We start from the raw sequence: 24,067 nt of genomic DNA on the forward strand, positions 1-24,067 counted from the left end.
TAATAAAAGAAAACATAAAAATATGTTTTCTTTTTTGCATTACTGTTTATTTGTAAATATTTTATTTGCCAACATTGGCCCAATGTGCAGGGTCGGCAGCGTTGGCCGATCCGGCTTCTACTCCACGGTAGCGTCGGCTCCTTCTTCTGCTGCTGGTTCTGATGCTGCTCCTTCTGCTGCTGGTTCTGCTGTTGCTCCTTCTGCTTCTTCTGCTTCTTTTGCTAGTGCTGAGTTCCGGGCCCGCCTTGACTGGCCTCGCGGCGCACCCGCACCCGGCAGTATCGGTATCCGTTCGATGATGGCAGTGGGCCAACGATGTCGATATTGATGTGCTCGAAACGGGCGCCGCTGGCGGAATACTCTCCCAGTGGCGATTTTGTGTTTCGTTGGATTTTAGCTTTTTGACCTGGAAGGCTTACCGAATGCAGGGCTTGAACCACGGTTTGGCGTTGACATCTGGGCACGAACGGGCGTATCTAATTATTGGTGACGTGGCAGTACAATTGCTTGTTTGAGCCTGAAAGGGATAATTTGGTTAGTGAGATGGTATTTTCTGGATCAGAATTGAGTAGCGATTGTAGTTCATCGTCGTTTTCCTGTTCCAGTGCCATCTCGTCGAAGTCGATGTGTTTGATGGTTTCGATGCGTGAGAGAAGATCAGCCACGTTGTTTTCCTCTCCTGTGATGTGCCGGATATCGGTACTGAATTGGCTGATGAAATCCAGTTGGCGCGCGCGTCGCGGTGAACTTGAAGTGCAAAATGGCCTGATAGATGGCAGTCAGTTCTCTATCGTAGGTGCTGTACTTCTTTTGCGTCGGTGTGAATTTCTTGGAGAAGAAACCCAGTGGTTGCGTCTGCTCGATGACAATCTGATGTAACATGGCACCCATGGCGTCATCGAAGGCCATGTAGTTCAGCAACGTTGCGTTTGCAAGCTCGTTCTTGCAGGCGTCGAATGCGTGGTCGGCTTCTGTAGACCAGAGTATCGGGGTTTTGTCGTTCTTTTTATTGCCTTGGATTAGCGTCTGGAGTATGTGTTGGTTATCAGCAGAACGTGGGATAAACGGCCGATAGAAGTTGATCATACCCAGAAACTTTTTTAAATCTTTAGCTATAAGCGGTTTTTTAAAGTGGCGAATGGTTTCCACTTTGGCTTCGGATGGTTTCAAACCGTGCTGGCTGATGTCATGTCCCAGGAACGTGAGTTGTGATTTACCGAATTGGCACTTCTCGAAGTTCACGGTGAGATGTGCCTTTCGAAGGCGGTCGAGGGTCGTATGGAGGTGTGTCTCGTGCTGCTCCGCGGATTCTGAAGCGATCAGAATGTCGTCGATGTATGCGAAAACAAAGTCGAGATCCTGTATTACGTTGTTTATGTGACGCTGAAAAGTTTGCGCTGCGTTGCGTAAGCCGAATGTCATGAACAAGAATTCGAATAGCCCAAAAGGCGTGATAATTGCTGTTTTGGGAATATCTTGCGGTTCGACAGGGATCTGGTGATATGCTTTTTGCAGGTCGATTTTTGAAAATATCTTTTTACCGTGTAGGATGCTTGTTACATTTTTCGATGAGGTAGGAGAACTCAGTCTGTGCGGCTTTGAGTTTGTCGGGCGCTAGTCGTCGGGCGCGGGCGTGAGTAGGCGGGCCGTTGGTCGAGATGAAGTGCGTTACTTCGGACTCTGCTGGCAGCCGGTTCGAGTTGACCGTTGCGAGATCGCGGTATTCGTGAAGCAACCTAGCGTATTAGTTGCTTGTTCGTAGGATAAAATCGCGTTGATTTTACGTTGAGGCGAGAGATATGTTGATTCGTACAGCGTAGCTCGATCGATGAGTTTGCGTCGTTTCTCATCGACGAGTAAGTCGAAAGGTTGAAGGAAATCAGCTCCAATGATAGCGCAGTTGACGTCAGCTAATACGAAGGTCCAAACGAAGTTTCGTCCCAATCCCAGCGACACTGTTATGTGTTTTTTTCCATAGGTTTGTATCTTCGTAACATTGGCGGCGAAAAGAAGCTTTGGAGTGAGCATAGTTTTTTGCGATTCTGCAGGGTTGCTTCACTGAAATGTCGGCGCCGGTGTCTATGAGAAATTGAGTTTTGGAGTAATTGTCGTTGATGGCGAGGCGGGCAATTGTGTTGTGGTCTTCTATGAATTTGTCCGCCGAATCCGAAGACTGTTTTAGTTTTTTGGTTCGGAGGAAAACGAGCACGGTTGGCGACATTTCTTGGCGGCGTTGCCAAATTTGCTGTGGTACCAACACAAGCCTGAAGTCGGGGCGCTGTTGCGATCCGTTAATGTGGATGAACTGTTCTTGCGGTAACGGTTTTTGAACAGCGCGTTGATTTGTTGCTCGATGCGGTCTAGACGTTCGTCGAAAACGGTGCTGCTGTGGGGCGCCGATTTGGCGTCAACGGTGCGTATATGATGAATATCGCCGACTTCCATGACTTTATCTGCCAACTTATCTAAATCTGCTAGGCAGGCGTCCGATGGTTGCAAGATCGCTTGCACTTGTGTTGGTAGGCTCTGCAGCCACAGTGCTTTTAAGAAAGTTTCGTCAACTTTGTTTGCGGCGAGTGCGTTTAACTCGTTGAGCAGTTGTGTGGGGCGCTTGTCACCAAGGTCAGTCTCCGAAATCAACTTCTGGATTTTCTTCTGCTCGCTTTCGCAGAAGCGTTCCAAAATGCACGACTTTAAGTTTTCGTACTTGCCTGTGCCTGGTTGGTTGACGATGGCGTCGGCAATTCGGGCCAGTACCGGTGCTTCGATTGACGCCAGGATCGTGTTGAATTTCGTGTCGTCTGTAGTTATTCCTGCCAGAACGAATTGGGCTTCGATTTGCGACAGCCATAATTCTGGGTGCTCGGTCCAAAAGGGCGGAATTTTAACCGCCACGCGGTTAATAACTACGTCGGAACCGCGAGTAAAGACATCGGAGTCGTCTTGTGATGTGTCGTTGTTTGCCATTGTAAGCACCGGTACTCGCGTCTATATAGTGATCACGTCGGGGTCACCAATTTAATGTTCATTTATTCACTATATATTTGCTTAAAACTAATTATGAGGCGGATGAGGCTGTCGATGTTGTGAGGCGCAGAAAAGGTTGTGTTTCTAGAGATGGCCTCCAGCGATATCGATACTCTCATAAGATATCGAGTTCGATTGTGTTATGGTAAGCACTTACTGTTGCCACAGACCTATATACTTATGTATAAAGAAATGTACTTATATATATTGCTATGCGCTCTTAAGTGGAGGCGCGAGGGGGTATGCATATGCTGTCCATTATTTACAATTATGCCGACGCTAGCACTTTCTGTGTGCGGGCTGAGACATAGCGATCGCTTCATATTTCAGCCACTTAGGGTTTATGACCGAGACTTTGAAATATGTAAACACTGCAACAAAGTGGAACAGTGCGTACTCTTTAAGTACTTTCGGTACAGTGGGTATTCAATATATGTGCTTACTACACAATTAAGTGTTTACCAGACAACCCTCAATGAACAAGTAATAACACACAATTAGATTTTCGATTAGATTTTCGCTCACGATGCCAGAAAGAAAGTGAACGAGAATATCGACAGGGCAAGAGGACAACGAACAGAAGAAGTGAATGAGAATATCGATAGGGCAAAATAGCAAGGAACAGGCGAGAAATTGTTAATGTGACTTTTGCATATTTGAAAACGCAAATTTCAACATAATAAGTGATCCTGTACGGGTTTTTTCTGGGTTTTCCCCGTACCTTGCAGCAAATGCTGGATCAGATTGCTGGATCAGATGGCTGGATCAGAATTTGAAACCTATGGATGTTATTTTTGAGGGGGGCGTGTTGGAATACCCCTATACAACTATTAAACATACTGTTCATGCTGAATTCATAATACTATACTAATAATAATCACATATGTACAAATTCATAGTATATACTAACATATCATACATATGTATATCGATAACCACCGACTGTGCCATCTCTAGAGAGTTTTAGCATCTCTGGAATGATGTTAAGTTTTTTGGAGTTCTTTTTGCCGCTAAAAAATTCGTTTTGATAATAAAGAGAAGAAAGTGAATTAAACCCGCCACAAGTGTCTTTGGAATCATCCTCAAATCTTCTTTTCCTACTGTTCGCCTCATTCCTGGCAAAACATTGGTCCTTCGAGCCGGATATCACCGACACAAAACGGCAAGTTCACTATTCAGGTGGCTAAATTATTTTTGGTTGAGACATATAACAACCGAAACATATTTACCCACATTTATTCATTCCTACTATCATCTTCAAAAAAATATATATTAAAATATCATCATCTTCTATCACCTCATCTTCTGCATATATACATACATACAAATTGTTGCCGAGGGCTGCTAGAAAAGTTCTCCTATATATTATTCCTATTATTCCTATATATTATTCCTATATATCCTATATATTACTACTCCATTTAACGCGTTAAGAGGAAGGAAATAAAAAAAAAAAATTAATAAATTAAATTATTTGGTTAAAATTCCTATTAAATTCCATTAATTCCTATCGCGTTTGCAGGGGGGTTCGTATCCTCTGAACTTATCCAAGGCTCCCATATTATGTCCTCTGGACGAGAGACAAAACCAAAAGGTTTTGCACCCGTCAAAATTATAAGAAGGAGTACATCCTCATCTCCAGTTCCTCCTTCGCATCCGTTAGCAAGATCTGCGAATACCAGATCCAAGAGCGAGTCCCTGACGCCAACGCTACCAAAACCGCAGAGCATCTCACGAACCCCAATAGGAACCCGATCCGTCACTCGGAAGACAGTTTCTGCAACCACGATGGCTTTTGCGACGTTCATTTCCGTGTGCGATAAACCAAGCCATTTCGAGGCCAAGATCAATGAACCATCGACTTCTGAGTCCACTCAATACGCCCTTGAGGTCCGCCGTGACCACGTAAAGAAACTTTGGGAGACGATTGAGAGCGAGTACGACAAATGTTCCCAAGTTCTCCAGCAGGAAGCCTCCAGCAGTGGTGAGTGGCAGGCAATAGAAGCCAAGTATGACTACTGCTATTCCGTTTATGAACGCTGTGTAGCCCAGCTAACAGAGGTTATTGAAAGAATGTCCGTTCCAACTCTTACAAGGGCATCAAGTACTGCCCAACTGTCCATGTCTAGCGGATGCCGACTTCCGCCCTGTGACACTGAAGTTTTCAGGGGGGATTACTTACGGGGGCCAACGTTCCGCGACCTTTTCACTGCTATCTGTGTCAACAATCCGAGGTTGACGCCGGTGGAAAAGTTATTCCATTTAAATGCCAAAACAGAGGGAGAAGCGAAGGCTATAGTAGCAAAATCTCCACTCACGCATGACGGTTTTGAATCGGCTTGGACCGCGCTTTGTGACCGTTTTGAAAACAAGCGTCTTCTTGTCAACAGCCAATTAAAAATCCTGTTCAATCTTCCCGTAGTGGTTGTTGAGTCCGGTGCAGCTTTAAAGGAGCTGCAAAGTACCATCCAAGGCTGTCTCACGGCGTTAGAACACTCCACAATTTCAATCGATAATTGGGATTGTCTTCTCGTATTTCTCTGCTCCTCCAAGCTTCCGAAATTGACCCTTTCTTTGTGGGAACAATCCTTGTTCATAAGTGCGAGATACCCGCATGGCATGAAATGAACTCGTTTCTCAGCGAACGATATCGCACCCTGGAAGCCATAGAGGATGTTAAACCCAGCTCCAACATTAAGATGGTTAACTCCCAACCGCCTTCAAAAAACACAGGCTCAAAAAGGATCAACTCCTTTGAGACCAACGTGACGCAAGGACCCAAAATCTGTGACCTTTGCGCAAAAGAGAATCACCCAGTGCGGGTATGTCCTCGGTTTCTCCAAATGCCCGTCAGTGAACGATCCGCATATATAAGGAGAAAGAAATTGTGCTTAAACTGTTTCGCTGGGGGACACCAACTTAAAGAGTGTACCAGTAAGCACAATTGTTTCACGTGTAAAGGGCGCCACAATACGCTCCTGCACAGAGCTGACCTTCCTCAGTTGACTACAATTCAATACAATAATAATCCTACTACTTCAACTATACAGTCCACTACGCCTACCAATGTGCAAAGTTATCTAGCGGCAGCCACACAAGGTGTGCTGTTAAGTACGGCAATGATAAATGTCTGTCACTTAGGAGTGACATATACTGCAAGGGCCTTACTCGACTCCGGGTCTGAGGCTACTTTTATCTCGGAGCGTCTCTTTAGGATTTTGAAGCTTCCGTACCAATCCGTACAAGCTAGAGTTTCCGGCTTAAATCAAGCAGTAGCTGCCCAATCAACTTAGATGTGCCATTTTCAAATTGGGTCGCCAATAAAACCTAGACTACACATCGAGGCAGAAGCATTTGTCGTGCCACTTCTATCCGGAAAGTTGCCTTCAACCTCCATACCAAAGGAACAGTTAAAGGACCTTCCCAGTTTTACATGGGCTGATCCTTCGTTTTTCGAGAGCTCACAAATTGATTTGCTGATTGGGGCGGATATTCTTCCGTCTATTCTTCTGAGTGGCTCGAGGACAAAGATTTGTGGCACTCTGTTAGGTCAGGAAACAGTATTTGGCTGGATCCTGAGTGGGCCAGTCTCCAAGTCCGATTCTTTCTGTGAGAAGAACTTTGTGCAAACAACAAGGAGAGATGACACTGGGAGATACCCTACCATTCCGAAGTTGTGATCGGATTGATCTAGGGCATTCAAGATCCATAGCACTGGCTCAATTCCTAAAGAACGAAAGCCGTTTGAGAAAAAATCCAACTCTTAAAAAAGAATATGAAGCAGTAATCAGGGATTACTTAGACCAGCGGCATATGTCTCCAATCGTTCCAGACTCCAGTGGGAAGAATTTCTACTTGCCTCATCACGCCGTTTTTAAGCCAGATAGCACTACTACCAAGGTTCGTGTAGTATTCAATGCTTCCTGCCCTACTTCCAATGGAAAGAGCCTGAATGATATCCTTCATCCAGGGCCTGAGTTACAGTCCGATTTGACTTTGCAGGTCTTACGCTGGCGGTTCTTTCGCTTCGTTTTCAATGCCGACATTACGAAAATGTACCGGCAAATACTCGTTGCTCCAGAGCACACTCCATTCCAAAGAATCCTGTTTCGTGATGCAAATGACCAAATCTGTGACTATGAACTCAAAACAGTCACATTTGGAGTAAATTGTGCTCCGTTCCTTGCAATAAGAGTATTGCAGCAGTTGGCGAAAGATGTGAGAACGACTTTTCCATTGGCAAGTGCAATTATTTCTACTTCTATGTACGTAGATGACGTACTGGCTGGGGCGCACACAAAGCAATCTGCTGGTGTAGCTATTGAACAGCTACGTGCGGCGCTCAGGAGCGCAGGATTTCCGTTGCGCAAGTGGACGTCCAACTCCAAGTGCATTCTCAAGGACATTCCTAAAGATCACTTGCTAAGAGAGGGTTTCTTAGAGCTAGATGATCAGAGCACTGCCAAAACTCTCGGGATTCGTTGGCAGGCAAATAAAGATGAATTTTTCTTCGTCCCATCCGATATTACTCCAAAGGCGGTCCTCAGTAAACGGGAGGTACTGTCACAAATTGCAAGACTTTTTGACCCGGCAGGATGGCTGGCACCTTTCGTGATCCGAGCAAAAATCTTTATGCAGGAGATTTGGCTCCAACAGCTGGGTTGGGACGATCCACTCCCTGCTGAGCTCATGGGAAAATGGAACGAATTTCTTATGAGCTATCCTACTATAAACCAAATCCGAATTCCAAGATGGGTGAAATACGGTCCACAATCCAAAGTTCAATATCACGGCTTCTGCGATGCATCGCAGCAAGCATATGGAGCCGCGATCTATGTCCGAATTGAACACGCTCAGGAGGTTTCTATTTCTCTTTTGACCGCTAAAACTCGCGTGGCTCCAGTAAAGACCATGTCCATACCACGCCTTGAATTATGCGGTGCAGTTCTTCTGGCTGAGTTATTCCAATCGGTTGTTCCACAACTCCCTCCTGATGACTTCGACACATTCTACTGCTACGATAGTGCTAGCATGGTTAAGCAAACCGCCATGTACCTGGACATGTTTTGTGGCAAACAGAATTGCCAAGATTACACAGTCCGCAGATGCTGGGAAGTGGTCTCACGTGCGGTCTGAATTCAATCCAGCTGACTTGGCTAGTAGAGGCGTGGCTCCACAGGATCTCGCCTCAAGTAACTTGTGGTGGAATGGCCCACAATGGCTACAGCTTCCTAAGGAGCAATGGCCTACTCCAATAGAATCCGTACCTGAGACAGAACTTGAGCAGCGTCCTATCAAATGCAACTTGGCTAAGTTGCCACCGTCGGAGGATTACATAGATCGTTTTTCAGACCTAAGTCGTGCCCTCCGGGTGACCGTTTATGTCCTGCGGTTCCTAAGACGTTGCAAGGTACCATCTACGGTCTTGCCAACTGAAATCAGTACCGCCGAAATCCGAGAGGCACAGGAGTGTCTTCATGTTCTGACCCAACGGCAAGGGTATCCAAAAGAATACAGTTGCTTGTTAAAAAAGCAACAGATCCCATCATCCAGCCCTCTCAAGAACCTGAATCCCTTCTTAGACCACAGAGGGGTACTGCGAGCATCGGGCAGGCTTGTTGCGTCTGACACGCTTTCCTACGATGAGAGACATCCGATTATAATACCATATTCCAGTCCATGGGCCCGTCTACTGGTTCGATTTACTCACCGCATATCCTTGCATGGTGAAAGTCAGCTCCTAATGCGACTCATTCGATCCAAGTATTGGATTCCAAAGCTTAAAACTTTGCTAAAAGCTACTATTAGTGCAAGGTGTGCTTGATCTACCGAAAGCGGTTGCAGACCCAACTCATGGGGGAGCTGCCCGCGGAACGGGCCACTTTCTCACGTCCGTTTACACACACTGGCGTAGATTTTGCCGGTCCCTTTGAAATTAAAAATTATACGGGCCGTGCGTGCCTTATCACAAAGGGCTTCTGCTTCAGCACAAAGGCAATCCACCTTGAAGCTACGTCAGACTTGACGAGTGAGAAATTCCTGGCGGCTTTTGCGCGCTTGGCTGGTAGAAGAGGCTGCCCACAGAAATTATATTCAGACAACGGTAAGACATTTGTGGGTGCCTCAGCCATTATCACGCGGGATTTCCTACAAGCAACGAGAGAGATGGTCACTGCACACTACAGCCACCAAAACCTATCCTGGTACTTCAATCCGCCAAGTGCGCCATATATGGGAGGACTGTGGGAAGCAGGAGTGAAGAGCTTTAAGGCGCATTTCTACAAGTCTGCTTCCTCAGTCAAATATACGTTTGAAGAACTTTTGACATTATTAATAAAAATCGAGGCGTGTCTCAATTCACGGCCCATTTCTCCAATGTCAGAGGATCCTACTGACTTGTTAGCCTTGACTCCCGGGCATTTTTTGATCGGTGGCCCACTGCTAGCTCTGGCCGAACCAGAAATTAAAGCTAACGCAGTATCCATCATCAACCGTTGGCAACGTTTAAAGGGCCTTCATCAACAATTTTGTGTCCGATGGAAGGAAGAATACCTAAAGGAGCTCCACAAACGGAATAAGTGGCAGTTACCAACTACGAATCTCCAGGTCGATGACATGGTTGTCATAAAAGAAGACAACCTGCCCACGAACGAATGGCACAAGGTGAGAGTTTGTTGTATTTGGTTGTAGCCAGTAGGATCAGCTCTACGGTATCGCTAATGCCTTTGTCGATTTTAAGGCATCTAGCAAACTCTACCAGAGTGCTGTGGTAGCGTTCCACCTGTCCGTTTGAGACACTGTGAAGGGGCGGAGCATTTGAAATGCTAACGCTGAAATAGTTTTCCAGCATGGCCACGGTGGTGAGCGAGTTCAACGATGGTTCGTTGTCGTATTATATGACCTTTGCCTTAGGGAAAATGTTCATCAGCTGTAGTAGCGCTGGTTTGAGGTCCTCTATAGCTCTAGAGGGAGCCGGTTGGGCGACGGCAAATTTCGAGAATTTGTCGATGCGCGTAAGGGAATACTTTTTATCCGTGGAGAAGATGTGTATGTGTAGCATTTCTCCTACATGAGATGGGATTGGTGTTTCGACAAGCTCCTGTTTCTTTGGATGTCTATCGTATTTAGCCTTGGCGCAAGCCCTGCAAGAATCGACTATTTCGTTCGCCATTTGGGTCATTTTCGGGAAGTAGTACTCGGAGAGTACCTGCTTCACGTTTTCTTGGGCAGATCTGTGAGCTCTGTTGTGCTCGACAGTGAGAATCTCCCGCCTCTCGTCAATTGCAAAAATATCCGTTACTCGGTTTTTGCAGTGCCAAAATTTGGTGGCAGGGAATTGCCGAACCAATTTGTCCTGTACCATTGCTAGCGTGTGCAAATCGCAATGGATGGCGTTTACGCCTTTAGGAACTATTACGTCCGCCAGCTCCTCCAGCAATGACTCCTCGCAAGAGAAGTCAATGTTATGCCGTCTCTTATTTCCAAAGAGAACGAAGCTGCGTTTCGACGAACAGCGGGCTTCTTCCAGAGTTATCTGTTTTTGGAAGCAATTTAGAGGCTTGTCCGTTGATGGGATAGTGTGGGTTAGCGACAGCTCACTGTGGATTGTGGCCGCGCTTGAAAACGCCTCTTCCTCTTCTACAACTTTGAGTTGTTGCCTCGAGAGGGCATCTGCAACGAGGTTGTCTTTGCCAGGAATGTAATGAACCTTGGCACCACACTCGTCGATGCGTTCTTTCCACCTTTTAATTTTCGTGTTCGGATTAGAGTCCGACACCGCGTAGGTCAGTGGTTGGTGGTCAGTGTAGCTATTTATGTCTTTGACCACATATAGGTAGTGACGAAGCTTTTCTAGTACCCAAACTATGGCTAACAGCTCCCTTTCGTTGGAAGTGTAGGTAGTAATAATACCAGCCCTGTCCTTTAGATCATAAGGTTCTAGAGATCATAGTAATGGGTCGTCCTTTTTGGGAAAGCACTGCGCCAATGCCGTATGCTGAGGCATCTGTCGTTAGATCAAATGGCCAAGCTAGCCAAGCCCATGAATGACCTTACATCGTTTTTAGGCTCCGGGAATTCCTTGATGGACCGGACCTTTTCTGAGTCTGTTCTAGTCCCTTCGCTGGTGACTATAAACCCAAAAAAGTTAACGCTTTTTTTTAAGAAGATCGATCTTAAGTTAAATTTACGTTGGGCCATGCTTAGAATTCTAGCTTTTCTTTTTCGGAATTCCATTTGAGGTGTCCGGAAGCTAGGCAAAGCCCCTGCCTGTTTTAACAGGTCAATCAAAGGAGGACAAATCTGGTAAGATGAAGAACGTGGCCGTCAAGTTGAATAGGGATACGAAGCACTTTTTTGTGATAGTGGTAACGCCATGGATAGAATGTACTGAAAATGCCGAATCTACTGGGCAGACGCCATTCAACCCTTCGTACGGACGGATGAAATTTTTTTGACGCGCCCGTGTCTATTAAAAGCTTCATTTCAAGCTCCGCTATTTTTCGCCTGATGACGGGTATCAGGGACTTTCCCCTAAAAAATTGATCATATTCCTTAATGGCGTCGACGTCAATTTCTTGAGCCGCGTCTGAAGCTGCGGCGGTATATTTCACCCCGGGCCTGTTATTTTACTCCTTATAATGATAACACAGGCCGACAATTTCCAACTTTTTTTTACCTCCACGCATAATTTTACCTGCTCCATAACCTTTAGGCTCCCCTGAACCAAAGTCCAGAACAAACATAGGTTCTATCACCCACCGTTTCCGCGGTACACCTAAGAGAAGAAATTAATCAAATTTTACCATATATTGAATTATGTAGGCCGTGTAATGGCGATGACCATCATAGTTTCCAGTACATATCATTTTTGAAATGTATTTGTACCAACTAAAATTCAAAAATGGTATCTAGCAGTTACCATATCTTTGGAATACTCATCCAAAGTTGAAATCTCAGATTTTCTACATTAATTTTTGGTCTTCTATGATTTTTCCCCAAACATTTTTATATGGAAGATTTTTATTTTCTTATTGAAATCAGTAGATCATCTAAAACTGTTTCTATATTCAAAACGTATCTATTGCAGGTTCAGCTTGTTTAGTAAAGCTTTACAGAAGTTGTAGATAGCCATGACTTTATGAAAATATGAGATTAAAAACTCCAATTTAATTGAAGAAAATATTGTTTAACCACCTATAATAAATTCAATAAAACTATTTCGAGTTTTTTCGAAGAAGATTTAATAATAATTTAATCAACAATAATTGAAGAAAATATTGTTGAACCACCTATATTAAATTCAATAAAATTATTTCGAGTTTTTCCTTAAATCCAAAATTAAAACATGGTATGATCTACTGATTTCAATAAGAAAATAAAATTGAAATCTCGTCACATTTGACGTCGTCCCTAATTTCTATGGGTTCATCTACTTTGATCTTGGGAGCTTCCGCTTGCGCGGGAGTGATTTTTATTGTTTTGACCTGTTTGGTCAGCTGTTGTATAGCGAGGCGAAGTTCATTTCCCCTACGTTGGCTCTCAATACTGGCTTCTTGAACGGCATGTTGAACGACCGCCTGAATAGTGGCTGTCATTTGTTCCATGCTGAAAGCCATGTTTGCGTGTATGAGTCCTCTAGCGTTTGCGCTTTTTGGGGTGGAAGATCGGGCGGGTCTTTCGGTCTCGGACTTAGAATCACTGGAGAATTGTCTTACGCTTCTATATCGTCGGAAGGGATTGCTCATGTGGAGCTGTAGCTATGTATTAGACATCTGCATGATTACATTCATAACATACGTCTAACAGAGTACATTCGAATCGAATAGAATGGAGTAAGTGGAACGATGGAAATGAAATGACATTGTATGAATGTAAGCTTGGGTTCCTCTCGTAATTTGAGACGTCAAACGAAATGTCAGAGAATGAACGAAACCAAAAGTTGAAATGAGAAATATGTCAATGTCATGTATACCCGAATCCTTCGAGTTGTTTCTTATGATTCGGGCACATTTCTTTCTGAGAGCTGCAGCAAAAAGACGGAAATATGGACAATTAATTTATAAAAGAAGCCGACGAGCCTTCAACAAGCTCGAAAATATTTTGCATTCCTGCAAACAGCGCGGCTTCGGTAAGGTACAAATCCTTAATTGACCTTAAGTCTACACTTAAATCTCATAAAGTTCGTTTCTTCATTAAATTAAATTATATAAGTTAAACTCGGAATTTGATTGGTCTGATTTACTGGCATGTGAGAATATAAACATCGCCTTACAAACATTTTATTTTACTTTAAACTCATTTTTCGACGCTTGTGTGCCGTGGAAATATCCCTCCGCTTCAACGAATCTGCCTTGGTATACAAGGCACTATATAAATTTAAAGAATAGTATGATTAGACTATTAAATAAACATAGATTATTTGGGTGAATTCTGTCTGATTCAGTTTACTCAGGATACGAAGCAGTTTTATAACTTTGTAAGCACTAAACGTAAACATGTATCTTTTCCCGCACTGCTTAAGTTTGACAACTCTTATGCAAACACTGATCAGGCAATGTCCGATCTCTTTGCACAGTTTTTTCAAACTACGTATTCACCTAGCAGCAGTTCAGCTCAGCATTATAGCCAATATCCAATCAGCCAATCTTATATTTCGCCCATCTTTCGATCAAAGTGGTGTGTTTTTGGATCTTCTTAATGTCAAGCCCGTGTATTCGCCAGGCCCTGAAGGAGTACCAGGCTGTGTTCTGAAGAACTGCGCCAAGGCTCTGTGCAAACCGCTCGTTAAACTCTTTAATCTATCGATGGAAACTTCGATCTTTCCCCTTATGTGGAAGATATCCGGGATATAAAAGGGAAAAAATCCAACGCTGCAAATTATAGAGGCATCTCTAAATTGTCAGCAATACCTGTTTATTAACGACTTTCCGCTTGCCTTAACTAATTCACTTGTACTTATGTACGCTGATGACGTTAAGCTCTGCCTTCAGTATAAATTCACTAGCGCCCACTCTACACTTCAATCCGATTTGGATTAACTTCAAAATTGGTGTTTAGCAAATAACCTAAAGCTTAATGGATCAAAATGTAAACTCATGTCTTTTTACCGATCTAGTCCTCACCAGGCTATGTATTTTCTCTATGGGAACGCCTTACGATAGAACGATTAACTCAGGTTAATGATTTAGGTGTCCTATTAAATTTGAGACTTAAATTTACCGACCATATATCTACCATGTTTAATAAAGCTATGGATGTGCTTGGTTTTATTAAAAGATGGTCAAAGGAATTTAATGACTCGTACATAACTATAACGTTGTATACATCACTGGTCCGTCCGATTCTTAAGTCCGATTCTGTCTGAAGTCCTCAATATGGAGTACACCAAGATCATATTGAATCTGAACAAAAAACTTCCTTACTTTTGAGCTTAGGGGACTTAATTGGGATGCAAATCTTTACCTCCCCTCTTATCGTAGTAGACTTATACTAATCAACTTACCATCATTAACAAACCGTAGAACGATGCTGGGTGTCATGTTTCTATATAATCTTATTTATGGAAATATAGACAGCCAGCATTTACTAACACTCTTAAATTTTAACGTTCCTAGTAGAAGGACTAGAAACTTTCGTCATCTACTCCTCAGCCATTGTAGTTCGACATATGCACAACACGATCCGTTCAGGATATTAAGTTTGGACTACAATGGTCTCTACCACATCTTGTCACTTTGCTCTACTAACAATCTAAACCGCCTTATCTGTGCAACACTCTTCCTCGTGATATCTTTCTCCTACTTTTCGCTTAACTATCTCGGATCTATTCCCGCGATTCGAGCCATACGTCACGCGTCAGCATCCCTCGGTCGGTTGAACGGGAGGGGTGCTGTACGTATGCAGTGGGAACCGCGCAAAAAAAAAAAAAAGGCATGTGCTACGGTATCGGCTTGCATGCCTTCGATAACAATGGCTTCTGGCCACCTCGTGTACCGATCTATGATGGTGAGGCAGTATCAGTACGGGCCAGAATGTGGTAGAGGTTCAATAAAATCGAGATTGTTGTGCTCGAATCTTTTGTTGGGTAGTGTGAAGTGTGAAGATGTGAACGAACCTATCGGGAAATTTTTGATCTTTGGCAAGGAATGCAGGAATGCGAGTTCGTACTCGGATATTTTTTTTTTGCATGGAGGGCCAAACGAATCATTGTTTTAAAAGATTTATAGTTGCCTTAACTCCACCGTGTGCAATGTTGTGTAGCTTCTCGATGATTTTGTTCCTAAGTGGCTGTGGTATGAAAGGCCGTACGCTAAAAGTAGGTAAATCGCAAATTATTGAGTGTTGCGTATGAGGATTATTTACTTCTTTTAACTGAAGCGAGCTGGTGTTGTAATGGAGTAGTTTTTGAAGAAACCCATAGGTTGGAATTCCGAGTTGATGACTTGATGTAGAACCCCTTCCACTATCGACAGGTTGGCGTTCGGTGCAGGATGTGCCAATAGCGCAGCTTGTGCTAAGGAATTTTTGCAATTGTTTAAATTTTTGATCGTTTCTGTCGTTAAGTTGATTGGGGTGGAATCGGTTTTTAATTACCTGGTATTAGCTGTACTAGTTGAGCTTGATGTTGAATAGCATTAGAGAGGAATCGTATATAAAAGTTGATCAATGCGAGAAATCTTCGTAATTTTTTGGCAACCATGGGTAAGGGAAATTTGTAATGGTTGTTGAGGTTTAATACCCTGGTGCTTAATTTGATGTTCTAAGAACTCAATTGATTCTTTTCCGAAAATTAATTTGCTGGGATTTATCGTAAGATTGTACTCTTACAGTTTCTCGAAAACTTGGCGCAGGTGGATATGATGCTGTTGTGTGCTAGCCGATGCGACTGCTATATTGTCGACGTAAACAAAGACGAAGTCTAAATCTCTGAATGCTATATGCATATACCGTTGAGCTGCGTTACACAGTCCAAATGTCAAGTGTGTGAATTCAAACGGTGGAAACGGTGGAAAAAACTCCAAATAGAGTTTTTATAGCCGTTATAGGGATGCCTTTAGGTTCTATGGCGATTTGATTGTATGCGCGGTTGAGATCGATCTTGAAGAAAATTGTTTTTCCATAGAGCACGTATGTGCAATCTTGTGTGTGTGGTAGTGGATACCGGTCCGGTATGGCTTGCGCATTGAGGGCGCTGTAGTCTCCGCATGGTCTCCAATAACCAGTAGGTTTACGTACCATGTGTAAAGGTAAAGCATATGGGCTTTTAGAAGATCTGCATTCTCCCATGTCCATTAAATATTGGAACATGTTCTTTGCTGCTCGGAGTTTCTCTGGCGTCAGTTTTCGTGGTCGCGCGAAGGGTAGTGCTTCTTTGGTGTTGATGACGTGGGTGATGCTGGTAATTGACGATGGACGGTGTGTGATTGTGTTAAATTGTGTAATGTCTTTAAATTTCTGCAACAGTTAAGCGAACGCATTCGTCGTGTTGAATTTTTTAATAGTGGATGCATTTTGATCTATATGGATGCCACAACATGTCAATAGTGTTTGGCATCATCTAACTTAGCCTCCTTGATGTTGATAAGGAGGTTGTAGTGGTGTAGAAAATCTGATCCAATTGGAGTATTGATATCAGCAATAACAAAGTTCCAGATTGGGCGCCTGTTACGAAAAGTCAGTTGCAGTATGAAATTCTGTGAACATTGATTTGGAATGCTTGATGAATAGAAGAGTCGAAATTACTTAATCCGTCAAAGCTGACCCATGATCCACTTACGGTTGCATTTACTTTTTTTAGTTATCACTAAAAAAGGGCATGGTTGGCTGCAACATTGTGGATCTCTGCCGTACTTGGATCTTGGAAAATCTTGGATTGTTGACAATTTCGTGTACTTGTTCCAGGTACTTTCTGAAGAACATTTCGATGCTTGTGATTGATTGTAGATTTGGGAACGGAATCTTTCCAATTACAGATTGGATCATGGCTGTGCTAGTGAATTGCGCAGTGACTTGCGCATCAGCGAAGTCTTCATTCTTCTTCACCAGACTTGTGATTTGGAAATTTTTCTAGTTGTCGAGGGTTACCAATTATGGAGACTTACATGCTCAATTAAGTATAACGACGTTGGTTAATATCTATTAATATTTATTAAAGATAAACTGCATTAATAGGGCTGATACAAAGATTTTGGTTTAATGTATAGGTTGTGAATATTAAGATGATTTCATGGAGAGTGAAGCTTCTTGTAGCGGCGAGTAGTCTTTCAGTATGCTCAAAGGGTTTTTAGATACCACGGCGAAGAAGTATTTATTCGTTGCTATTTTAAATTGTGTCGGTTGGATCAACTATCTGTCTGAATAAATTGGGAAGGGATCTACGTTGGACACCAACTTCGCCAACAACACATGTATCCTACATGGCGATCCTTGCGAACTCTTACAGAAAATTCAATAAGTACATTCGATCATACAATTCGGTAGACAAAAATGATTGGGGCATAAACCTTTGACTGGTTTACGACAGGCTTTTATCACAATCCTTTAAAATTTTCCCACCTCTATACAAAAATAGCGATTATGGAACTTGCTATAAAAAAAACATAAAACACAGGAAAAAAATCACTTAATAAAAAAACAATAATTGGAAGCGTTTATGGGTAAAAACTTTAGATAAGCACAAAGTAAATATAGTCAAATGGTAACAGACTGACTTTCCGTCCAGAGTGACACTATATGTAATTTTATTTCATAAGCGGGTTTTTTCTATTTTCAATCCAGGCAAATATATTCCTTTGAAGACATCAAACATCTGATTGATTTGAGGTCGAAAGTTAAAAAAGTTTACATTATTAACGATTGTTAACAGTCTTTTAACAGAGAAATAGTGTTGTTAGGTAGGTCTCGCCGATGTTGTTGACCCCGGACCCACCCTCGCACTTAACCCTATCCCTTGACTGGCTCACGCTAGCCAAGGCTTTTTTTTTTAAACGTTTTTTTCAAATCTTATATTTTTAACGCTACCAGCTTTTTGATAGCGGTAATTTATCAATAAATTTTGATAATTTATTGAGAGCTAATTCCGCGCAATATCACAAAAGAGCGGCCCTTCAATAACAACTCCTAAATATGCAAGAAGAACAAGAGCTTTGACGCAGAAGCTCTTCCAAAGTTCCCAAAAGCGCATGCGCTACAAATGACAACATAGGGCATGAGAAACTGTGGGACAAAAGAGAAGATTAAATGCCGCTGCAGCTAATTTGTTTAGCTCAATAGTATTCTAATCGCATGATGGCTGCTTAGCCCAACAATTATTATTATATATATCGGATCGTATATAGTTGTCCGATCCTTATGAAAATTTCATCCTTAAAAATCCGATCCTTAAAAAAATATTGGAAACAGCCAAAAGCATCTTTACAAATAGCAAGGTTGCGCCATTTCCGATTGTTCAGTTATATGACAGCTACAGAATATAGTCGGCCGATCCTTATGAAAGATCGGATTAGAATGTCCAAAACGGGATCCGCAGAAAGTCCCATCATTCTAGCTTTAAAAACAACAAAGTTAAGCCAATTCCGATTGTCCAGTTATATGAGAGCTATAGGATATAATCCTATTAAAATTTTGCAAATCGGATAAGATTGCCAAAAATGCAATCTGTTCCAGTCCCATCTTTCTAACTTAATAAATACCAAAGCTAGGCCAATTTGTATTGTGCAGTTAGTAAGAGCAAAATGTCGTACGCTGCTATTCCTCTTGCTTTACCACACGGCGTCATGTCCTCGTTGGTGGCTGCTGCCAAATTCGAATTACTGTGTCTAACTGACATTTTGCTTGAAATAATTACAAAAAGTGTTCTTTTCTTAGGGTCTGTGCTTTGGGCTGATGTTTACAATGTATTTCCTACTACTGATTCCCTGAATCCTGCTTCTTTTAATAAAAATCATCAAAGTTAATGTTGTTTTAGCGGCTGAAGTATGGCTTCTTTAATCCGGTACTATACAATCGAAGTATCTCCGAGGAATGTTACTCCACGAACAAATATTCCATGCTTCCACCGCTAGACTGCAAAAAATTATTCGGTATGAAGTGTCAGCTTGATCTGGTCGACCATTCCGATTATCTCGAAATAAAGGCGCTATTCCTAGATACAGAATCCTAAATCACCTCATCAATTCCACAATAAAATCTTCAGCTAAATCTCATTTACAAGTTAAGAAAGTCGCTTCAGTCAGTGTTGTCGCATGGGTGTCCCGAACCGTAAGTACTCGAATCGCGGGCGCAATTACAATGCGCAGACATGCAGATCCCTCCTTTCAGACTCTTATCTTGATCCTAAACGCTAAACTGAAACTTTACTTATTTGCACTTTTTGTCGCTACGCTCCGTACCCTACATTTCGGATTCGGCATTACCGACTATCTATGGTAAAGGCTGATACCAAAAAATAAGATATTTTGACCAAATGTAACATGTGTGGAAAGTCCCAACCCTCTAACTTAAAAAACACCAAAGTGGGGTGTTTTTCCCAAGTAAGTTCATCCTTTCTTATTTTATTGCTAAACCTGAAAACCCACTAAAAATAATCGCTTTTCACCCAAAACCCTGAGACCGAATTTCGACCTCGTTTTTAGTTTGCCTACCGCCTAAAATTTAAGCGTCATTCTTCTCTTCTATGGGATAATGGGCTCTAGCTGCCAATCTACAAGCGTGGTCAGATATCAGCTTGCTGACTGATACTGCTTTTCCAAGCGACTGTGAACTGGAAGTCCCGTCTCTTTGTTCTTGCAGCAGTTGCGGCTTATGCCCTATGCCCTTCTGAAATATTATGCGAGAAACCGTCCTGCTAAGCTCTACTCGAAACTATCGCTAGGGTTGTCGTGGCACTGTGTTCTACCCTCCCATGTAAGTGTAAAATTCCAAGCGGTGCGCTCCCCACTACTGAGGGTTTTGGTCTGGTAACTGCCATGCTACTGTAACCATCCGAAAGGATTTGTCCGCAAAACATGGCTGCGTCTAACCATGCCAAATACATGGCCACTAAGTTGGGCGTCAGATAAATTAATGATTAAGATAATTATAACTTTGACGAGTGGTTGCAGTTCGGGACTGCGTAGGTCACAAAGTCTCAAAAAAAAATGTACGTTGAATGACAGGGTCCTCGAGAATAACTGTGGGCTGGGCTGGCGGCAAAGCGATGGAAAATTAACCGAGGCGAATTGTATTTCATTACTTCATTATAATCTTCGTAAATGACATATTTCCACTATTTCTTACTTATTACTCATTTTTATTTTATAAATTTTATTTTTAAATATCAAGAATGAGTTATAAAGATATCCTATTGGACTGATCGTTGATTATAAACTGATTTTACAGATTCAATTTTCTTATAACTATAGCTTTTATCTGTGACAGCGACGCTGGCAGCATAGATGGACTTTGGTTGAATAGTTTTAATTGGTCAGAGTTTTATTCTGACATGTAGGTTCCCAGGATGGGCACTTGTTTATGAATTTGGAGCGAAAAGGGGTTTGATGTTTACGTCTACTGTCGTCGATAAAGGCGTGTTTATGTCTGAAAGCCAATGATAATGCCATGGGAAAGTGTTTGTGTCTATCCTATTTGAATTATTCCCACACTAGGCTCTGGAATGTTGTTTTTATATAATTTTATAGGTATGGCAGGGTATACTGGTTTTATGGAGGTTTCGCATTTGCATATACATTAAGTGTATTTGCAGATACACTACTCGACCCTCCTTTAGAAATTTCAACATCCTTGTTGAATTTAACAACAATTTTCTTGGCTAAACGCTTATAAGGGAATATTATATAAATTTTTATGCTTACAACTATAAGTATTAGGCTTATAAATACAATCCATTTATAGACAATGTCTTGTTTTTGTTGATTGATTAAAGATTCTTTAAGTTTTAAACATAAGTTTGGTGTTGGTTCATGTAGAGTTTCATTGGTACTTGACAATATTATTTTATATTAATTTATATTCTTTGAAGTAGTGAATTTGATATTTCTTATATCAAGTGTACATTGGCTTAATTGTATAATATTATTTCCTTCAATTGTTTTATTAAATAATTCACAATTTTGGTAAATTTGCGTTTTACTTAAATTATAAGTTATTACAATATTTGGTTCAATGTATTTTATAAATTCTTTTTCTGAAATAAAAGTGTGTTGACAAATTGCTAATTGATTTGTAAGGATCTTTGAAATACATTGGTCAGTTACTAAATATTTTTGATCCATTACATCCACTAAAGGATTTGCAGAATTTTCCAAACAATAAACACTTTTATTATTATTCACAAAATATTCAAATTTATCATTTATGTCAATTTGGCGGCCTAAATTATCTGGATATTTAATTATTCTGTATTTTTGAGTTTCATTAAAAGATGTTGGTATATGGGCTAAAATAAAAGTATTTTTGGTTTGACTGCATATCCAAGCTGAAGTCTTTATTGATAATAATTTTTCTTCATTAATGTCATCTAACTCTTCATGTTTTAATATTTTAGGATTAAATATTCCAATTCTTGTTAACTGAATCCCCATTTGTAAATCTTCAATGTATTCTAGAAAAATGTGTAAAGAGTATCTAAAAAGGTGCAAGGCTTCATTTTCCTCTTCTTCCCGTATTAATTTATTTATGTCTTCTGTATGTTTATTTATTATACCAATGATTTCATTAAATTCTGAATTTTCTATCATATTTTCTTTTATATTATTTAATTTTACTTCTAATTCTTTTTTATCTTCTTCTGTTAGTGTACCAAACAAATATTTGTGAGCTGATCCTACAATATTTACTAATCCCCGTTTTTGTCTATTTGATGGGATAATCCCTTTTATTTCATGTTTTAATTGTTTAAGTGCTAATGCTATATCTGGAATTGTTTTATATAAATTTTCATATTTTATAAATTCTTGGTATGTATTTAATATTTTTGTTTGATTTATTTCTATCATGTGGTGTTCGTAATTAAGAGGTATTTTTATAGTTCCTGTATTCAATAGTAAATAGCCATTTTTTGAAGTAATTGGGACAATACTAATTTGTTGAGCCGTTATTAATGGTAACGTTGTCCATGGTACTATTATTATCACTTTCAATATCAGAGTCAGAATTTTCAACATTTCTGGAATAACGAGAAAAATTGCGTTTTTTAAGTTTTTTAAATTTACTTTTGTGTTTTATTACTTTGTGACCCCTATTTATTTCCTGCCAGTGTTTTTCATCTTTTTGTATAATTTTTCCTGTTTTCTTAAATGGATTAACAAGTTTCGGCTTACGTTTCATATCTTTTTCAACTTTTGCATAATTTAAATCTACCTCATACTCTTCCCGTTTTTCATTAATTTTATCAATTTTTGATTCTTTTATTTTTTGGACATTTTTATTAGGTTTCATACCGAAAATAAATATTTCAGCAGGTGTTCTACCTGTAGTGTCATGTGTTATTTCATGATTATAAACATATGTAGCTTTTTCGATATTCATGAGCTTGTCTTCAGCATCATGAAGTGTATTTATGATTCGTAATTTTTCATTAATTGTTTTGTGAACTCTTTCTATATCAGCTATACCATTCTTGCTACTAGTAATTTCGATCTCAATATTTTCTTTTTCTAACCAATTTTGTAATGATTTGCATACTAATCCGGGATCTTGATCCATTTTTATTATTTTTGGTTTACCTAACATATTAAATATTTTAAGTAATGCTTTTTTACTTTCGATCCAATCTGTGGTATGAGTTTCTATAATTGAAACAAATTTTGAATAGATATCAATACAAGTTAAAAATTTTCTTTGATCAATAAAATAATAGTCAATTACATATTTTTCACGGATATTTTTACTTTCAGGGATTTTTTCAAATGTTAATGCTACTTTTCTATGTTCTGCCTTGCATAAATTACAAATATCGCATTTATTAATTATATTTTGGATTAATTTTTGTGCATCTGGAAAATAGTATTTAGTTTTAAAATCTTCATATGTTTTTTTAATACCTTGATGAATAGTTTTCTCATGAATATTAATTACTTTCTCGTGAAAATCTGCGTAGGTAGATATATTAGGAAGTATTACTGATGTTTTCATTAATTTTGTTCCCAAATTTGGTTTAATTAATTCCATGAAAGCCCTTTGAAATATTGCGAAATCTTCGTCATTATTTATGTACATTACAAAATTGTGTCCACATACAAATTTAAGAATAATATCTTTTGCTGTACGTTCCGTCATGTTACTATATTTTATTGTATTAATTGTTTTATTAAAATACCGGACTAATTCATTACTATCTTTATTTCCCTTTTCAAATATTAATTGGTGACTGAAAACATTAATTGGACGCCCTGTAATCTGAATACAATTGCCATTATCTTCTTGGGCGCTATGTATAGTAGCTCCTGTGCTTTGTAAATCATCTTCGTTTTGAAATGTTTCTTCTAGTTGTTCATTATTTGATTCTTTTTTAGGTAGCCTAGATAAGGCGTCTGCTACATAATTTTCCTTTCCTTTAATGTAATTCATACCACAATCATATTGACTAAGATATATTTTCCATTTTTGTAATTTCATATTAGGTTCTTTAATATTGTGTAACCAAACTAGTGGTTTATGATCGGATGTAATTTTAAATTTTCTTCCAAATAGATAGGGTCGGAAGTACTTAGTTGCCCAGACTACGGCTAATAACTCTTTTTCGATAGTTGAATAATTTATTTCATGATCATTTAATGTTCTACTTGCATAGCAAACTGGTCTACCTTCTTGAGCTAGGACAGCTCCTAAAGCATAATTACTAGCATCAGCAGTTAATTCAAATGTTTTTTCAAAATCTGGATATCTAAGGATTGGATCATTTGTAATTAGTGTTTTTAATTTTTCAAATGCTTCAACGTAATTATTATCTTTGACATTTATTTTTGAACCCTTCTTAAGGCACTGGGTCATTGGTTTAGCAATTTTTGCAAATTCTCTAACAAACTTTCGGTAAAATCCA

General features: G+C 40.4%; 1 pseudogene; it reads left to right on the forward strand.

The window, feature by feature from the left end:
• The first annotated feature begins 4,815 nt into the window (after nucleotides 1–4,815).
• Nucleotides 4,816–9,422, forward strand: LOC123258148 (annotated as a pseudogene).
• Nucleotides 9,423–24,067: the final 14,645 nt, after the last annotated feature.

This window comes from Drosophila ananassae (genome assembly GCF_017639315.1).
Source record: "Drosophila ananassae strain 14024-0371.13 chromosome Y unlocalized genomic scaffold, ASM1763931v2 tig00000087, whole genome shotgun sequence".
NCBI lineage: Eukaryota > Metazoa > Arthropoda > Insecta > Diptera > Drosophilidae > Drosophila > Drosophila ananassae.